The sequence below is a fragment of the Pteropus alecto genome, unplaced genomic scaffold (assembly GCF_000325575.1).
Source record: "Pteropus alecto unplaced genomic scaffold, ASM32557v1 scaffold20, whole genome shotgun sequence".
NCBI lineage: Eukaryota > Metazoa > Chordata > Mammalia > Chiroptera > Pteropodidae > Pteropus > Pteropus alecto.
In genome coordinates, this window is record NW_006436298.1 from 43,290,355 (window position 1) to 43,296,616 (window position 6,262).

At 33.1% G+C, this 6,262-nt stretch overlaps 2 pseudogenes; both read right to left on the bottom strand.

The window, feature by feature from the left end:
* Positions 1 to 1,491: 1,491 nt before the first annotated feature.
* LOC112480945 lies at positions 1,492 to 1,610 on the bottom strand (annotated as a pseudogene).
* A 4,322-nt stretch (positions 1,611 to 5,932) lies between these two features.
* On the bottom strand, positions 5,933 to 6,051 carry LOC112480923 (annotated as a pseudogene).
* Positions 6,052 to 6,262: the final 211 nt, after the last annotated feature.

Consider the following 6,262-nt stretch of genomic DNA (forward strand, 5'->3'; position numbering starts at 1 on the left):
CAAAAGTAGAACAAGGCAAGATGAATATGTGAGTATGGTTGGGGGAGAGGTATTTAAGTATGGCCAGGTGCTCCTATCATTGACTTTTGTGGATTGGTGATACATTATTTGCTCCTATAGCATAGAAAAATGCTATCCAGCACTAGGTATCCAAAAATAGTAGGATAACATCAGGATTATTCTAAGATACCCTGGTGGGGTGGGAAGTGAATAACAACACAGCACAAGAAATAGTGATTACCCCATGGAAAAAGAAGTGTCAGGGCTTTCTGCCCTGAGAAACAACCCCATCTCCATCTTCTAAATTGGAGATTGGAACTTGAATATTGATCGCTCTACACAGACTCACACTGTGAGGTTAACTAGCCAGTGTCCCCAGGAAAAAGTGAGTTCAAAGAGAAAAAATAAGGAAGTGTTTTAGCACAGCAACCATAGTAAGAGAAAGACAGTAAAAAAGACCATCTTGTCTATGGACATGCCACCCTGAAAAAGCCCGATCCTGACTGATCTCGGAAGCAAAACAGTGTCAGGCCTGGTTAGTATTTGGGTGGGAGACCACCTAGAAGACCAGCTGCTATAGGTGTAAAAAAATAATAATAATAAGGGATTGCAAACTGACAAGGTTCTTGTAATCTGTGAGGTCAACCAAGGGTTGCCTAAATAAATAAATAAATAAATAAATAAATAAATAAATAAATAAGAGCATCTTAACCAGTTAAAGTATATTCATAGAACCGGGTAGTAGAAATATAGGGGATGACATTAGAAAAATGAATCAAGAAAAATAAGACATTAAAAGTATTTACAGGAAATATTGAGTCTGAAAATTATAGTTGATGAAGAAAAACACAACAAATGAGTTGAATTGCACAGTCAATACAGCTGAAGAATGAATGTATGAACTGAGAGTAAAGGTCAAGTAGATAACACATTGTAACCAGGTGGGATTATTCCAAAAAACAGATATTATTCAGTATTAAGAAGTATAGTATGTTATAGCCAAACATACTATAACCCCATATAATAAATCTGGAAAAGCATTTAACAAAATTTAATGTCCATTGTTGATTTACAAATGATTAAATAAAATGAAAAGTGACTAATATTCCTACATAATAAAATACTTATCTTGACTTAAAACCCAACAACTTAGTGAAAAAAAAAAAAACTGGACAACTCCTCTACAATCAGGAAAAAGACAAAAATATTCACTATTGCCATTATTACTTAACAGTGTATTTGAAGTATTAGCCAATACAATTAGACAATATTTTATATATATATATATATATAACATAGAATACCTAATATATTCCATGTATGTGGAATAAGAATTGTGGGTTAAGTTAAACATAAAATTAACATATAAATCAATAATCTTCATATATATATCTATTTTTTCTTTTTTTTTTTTAGGCGAGGCAATCCTTGGTTGACCTCACAGATTACAAGGGCCTTGTCAGCTTATAATACCTTATTTTTTATTTTTTATGCCTACCGCACTGGGTCTTCCTAGGTGGTCTCCCTTCCAAGTACTAACCAGGCCTCACCCTGCTTAGCTTCCGAGATCAGATAGGATTGGGCTTGTTCAAGGGGGCATGGCCATAGACTAATCTTCACATACAAAAGCAACTAGCTAGAAAATATATTGAAGAATATACTCCACTTAAAAGAAAAATGTAAAATAAAATACTTTTGAATAAAAAGAAATATGTAAAAGCTATATGAGGGAAATTGAAATGCTTCTCAAGGATACTTGAAAGAATCAAATGTTTTCAATACTTTTAGATATGTAGATTTAAGATGTCAATTTTCATAGATTAATATATAAATGTAATGTAAACCTGATAAATACACCAACAGAGATCTTTCATTCCCCTCTCCCCTCAAAAAAACTATTCAAACTGAAGAAACATTGGGTAGGAGAGGAAAAGCAATCTCCACTTGAGAGAACACCGGAAGCAGTGTCATCAAGGTAAATGACAGGGAACATACAGAGAAGAGGTAGGGAACACATAGGAAGTGGATTGTAATGGAGCATTCCAAAAGGCACAATGAAAGGGGTTTTAGGAAAGTAAAGAGGTTGGGCCAGAGAAAAGCAAGTTGAGAGCCTTAAAAGGATACAGAATGGTACAGGGTAGAGTAGCAAACTTCTCCTGGGAAATTTATAGTAAGTAGTTCTCCAAAGTTTAAGTAACAGCGATGGGCAAGAAGTGGGTGAAGAGAGAGGAAATGCAGTCATTTTATCCCAAGCAAATAACTGTAGCTTTCTTATATTAGCTTGGAGTGCTGTGTGATCAAGGGCAATCCAAAGATCTGAGTGCTGGTCACAGAGCTGCTGAGCTCTTAGTAATATTACTAATTAGAACAGAGAAGCTGGAAATATGAAACATTTTAATAAGGTAAAGTAATATTTCCTGAGGTAAAATAGAAGTGTGTATTTGTTTTGGCAATATTGAATTTTACCTGATCCCTGTACTCCTGAAAAATAACAATGATTAAGAAATGCTCCTACCTTTTTGTGTTCGAAGAAACAGCTTGGTGCAAAGAGCTATCCTTTTCCATATGACTTAGATGACTCTTGTGATGATCTCCTTGATTACCTATGACAATGCCAGATACAGATGCTTTTAATCACCACTCTTTGTTTAATAAAGGATTAATTGTACTGTTTGTTCTCACTGATCAATCTGAACAAAATGCCCACTAATGTGACTTAATCAAAATTTAGTTATGTTTTTCTCCTCCTCTATACACTTTGACTTGCCCCTGATGTTATGCAAGCGCTGGGACATGGAACAACTCTCTATGGCCCTTCCCAAGAATTGGGACGATGAAAAACATTTCCTGCTCAACTGTTTGATTATGCTACCTGTTCACCCCACTCCCCCATACCTGGTTTCTTTCAGTCTTGTTTATTCCTCCCCAATAAAGCCCTTTCTGTCTGACTTTTAGAACACTTATAGATTGAATACTTGGGGAATTTCTCCATTGCAGTAGTTCCCCTTAATAAAGTTTTTCTTACTGATGTCCAGACTTGCATGTTTTCTTTGACAGTTTATTTTGTTTTGTTTTGTATATTGACCTCTGTGGTGGTGCTTGCTCACTTAAATTAAAAGTTAAAGAGAAACTAGAGGCTTGAGGGTCCTGGAGATATAAACTTGAGACTCATCTGTATGGAGGTGGGAGGTGACAGATGACAGTTGAAGTGATGAGGTAAATCAGAATTATCATTAGAGTTTGCAAAGAAGAGTAGAGATTTGGGGCTGGTACCTTAGGTATATTAGAAATTTTAGAAAAATTAAGAAATCATAGTAGAAGGAAAGTAATAAATTAATAAATCTTTCTATTTTTAAATTTTTTTTAGTTAAATGATTAACTCATGAATAACTAGACTTAATATTTTCTTTAAAAAATCCTTAAGAAACAGCACAATTCAATGGAAAGGGCATTGGAAATTAAGAGATTTGGAATCTCCTCCTACTCTCACAATAATTATTTCTTTGACTGAAAGTAATTTACTTTGTTCATTTGTTAAATAAAGGGACCAAAATTGATATCTTCAAGGTATTATCTGTCTAAAAAAAAATCTATGAATTACGAAATCAAAGTTCTGCTTTGTCATCAGGATTCAATGACTTTTGTAAAAATGAAATGGATGCTAAAATCTGCTGTCAAAGCTTTAAAAGATACAAGACAAAATGTTGCTGCAGTCATTATAGAAAATCACTTCAAGGACACTTTAAGTTCAAATGATAATGCAAGGAAGTCACAGCACAAGGGAGCTGTTATCAATGAGCAAAGGAGAAAGAAGCCAAAATATTGGCAAGGAAACCAATAAATATTTAAAGAGAAAAAAATTAGCCAGGACGGAACATGGACTCAAAGCAGTAGACATTCCAAATTCTTTATTAAAGATTTCTGAAAAGGATTCTGGACTTCTCCCTTAACCCCAGGTGTCCCTTAACCCCAAAATAAAAAAAAATAAAAATAAAAATAAACATTAAGTAAAACCAACAGAAAGAACCCCAGGTGTTAACTTGTCCCTTAACCCCTGCTGACCTCCCCCCATACACACACACACACAAAAAAAACATTAAGTAAAATCAACAGAAAGAAAGGGTCTGAGGGCCCTCTTGGAAGTAACAGTGATGGAGAAGAATTACAGGAAGAAAAAGGTTTTACAGTCCTCCATGTCTCAGGATAAGTGATAGTAGTAGTGACCTTTTTATTGGGAAAGGCATTCTTCATTATGAAAGAAGGAAAGTAGTTGCTATTCTTCAGTTAAAAAAAATAACAAAACCTGAAAAAACTTTACCTGAAAAAAATATACTTGAAAGTTATTAGAATATAGGAAATGATAAAAACTAGTTAAGTACAGAATCCAGGAAGTTTGGATCGTTGTTTTTACCATTCTTTATTCAGATCTAAAAGTTCTAGAAGACATTATAGAGAACAGGTCCAAAAAGCAAAATTCCAGGTTTTCAGTAAAATGAACCTCAGATTATGAAATAATTTTTTGAAAATACAAAACAGCAGTTGCAGCTTCACCTTTCATGGGAAGCAGGCAAGAGGCAAAAGCATAGCAATCTAAAATAGTTGTTTCAAGGGAAATATTTACATTCAATAATTGATTAACAAAGTCTTTTTAAAAACATTTTCATATACTTTTTTTTACTAGCCTAATATGTAAACATTTATTTGACTAAGTCTTTTTGGAGGGGTTATAGACATACATTTGTTTTTGTCTTTGTTTTTCTTTTTAAAGAATATTCAATTTATGTTTACTTAAGCCTTTCACAAATCAAGTACATACTTAAATTGATTTTAACAATATACTCCAGAATGTTTCCTCTATGAAATAACTTTGAGATTACAACTATTTCATATTTTCTCATTTGTGTTTATCATGAAGAGGATTTCACTGGTCCAGCTCTGTTTTTTACTTTAAAAATAAATGTCAAGATATACTTAAATTAATAATAGCAAATTATGAGGCAGTTGTAGCTATTTTAATATATATCACCTTTGTGAAAAGTTATTTTTATTAACAAAACTAAGATAGTAATTTTTTATGGGCATACAGATAATAAATTATATAAGAAAAATTATTTTTTATTATAATTTAACAAATATTGTAGATTTCCAAAAATCTCAGATGTTGGCACTAGGCAGTTGGCACCGATGCCTCTGTTAAGATTTTTGTTGGCAAACCATATGTTGATTAGTAACTGCTATTTCCTGTGGTGATTGACTTAGTTTCTTAAAAAAGTTGTAGACCACTATTTTTTCCTATTATGCACACTCCCATAAAGAAACTTAACTACAGGTAATTTAACACAATAAAATGTTAAATATCTTTTTATCACCACAGGAAAAGATGTTTCCTCACCAGAAGTATTAAAAGAGCCATTGCCAGAAATCAGATATACTTCTTACATCTAATCCGTCAATGATCCCACTTTAAAGTGTATTTAAATGGAGAACATAAAAACATATTCACAAAGCAACACTATGTCAATTTTCAAGAAAATTTTTGAGAAGCAATTCTTTCATAAGAATGTCAAAGGCAAATGAGAATTTCCATTTTGGACCAATAAAAGAACAAAGAAAGGAAAATGACTAAACTAACTTCCATCATTAAAATTAAGTAAGATGTGAAAATATTTAAACAGAATAAATTTTGAAAATAAATTAGCTATTTTAAATCTCTTCAGTTTGGTTTTACGAACATTTCAGTGCTAAACCCTGACATTTTGATTTAACTTATATTTGCAATTTCTTATACCATTACTTAGGTGAAAGCATTCAGCATACGGTCAACTCTTTTTTTTTTTTTTCTTTTCTTTTTTTAGGCAAAGCAACCCTTGGTTGACCTCACAGATTGCAAGGACCTTGTCAGTTTACAATCCCTTATTTTTTTTATTTTTTACACCTACAGCACCTGGTCTTCCTAGGTGGTTTCCCATCCAAGTGTTAACCAGGCCCAACCCTGCTTAGCTTCCAAGTTCAGACAGGATCAAGCTTGTTCAGGGTAGCATAGCTGTAGACAACAATCAACTCTTGATATATGGATTCATTCAGTGCTAACAAACATACAGAGACTGTATTAAGATTTTTATTATTTAATCTTCAACTCCATAGGATTGCCGCCATTTTAAAATGAAGAAATTGAGACACAGAATGTTCAACTTGCTTGTCTAACCTCCAATAGGTACTAAGTGACTGATTTGGGATTTCCACTCAGGGCTCTCTCCCAAGC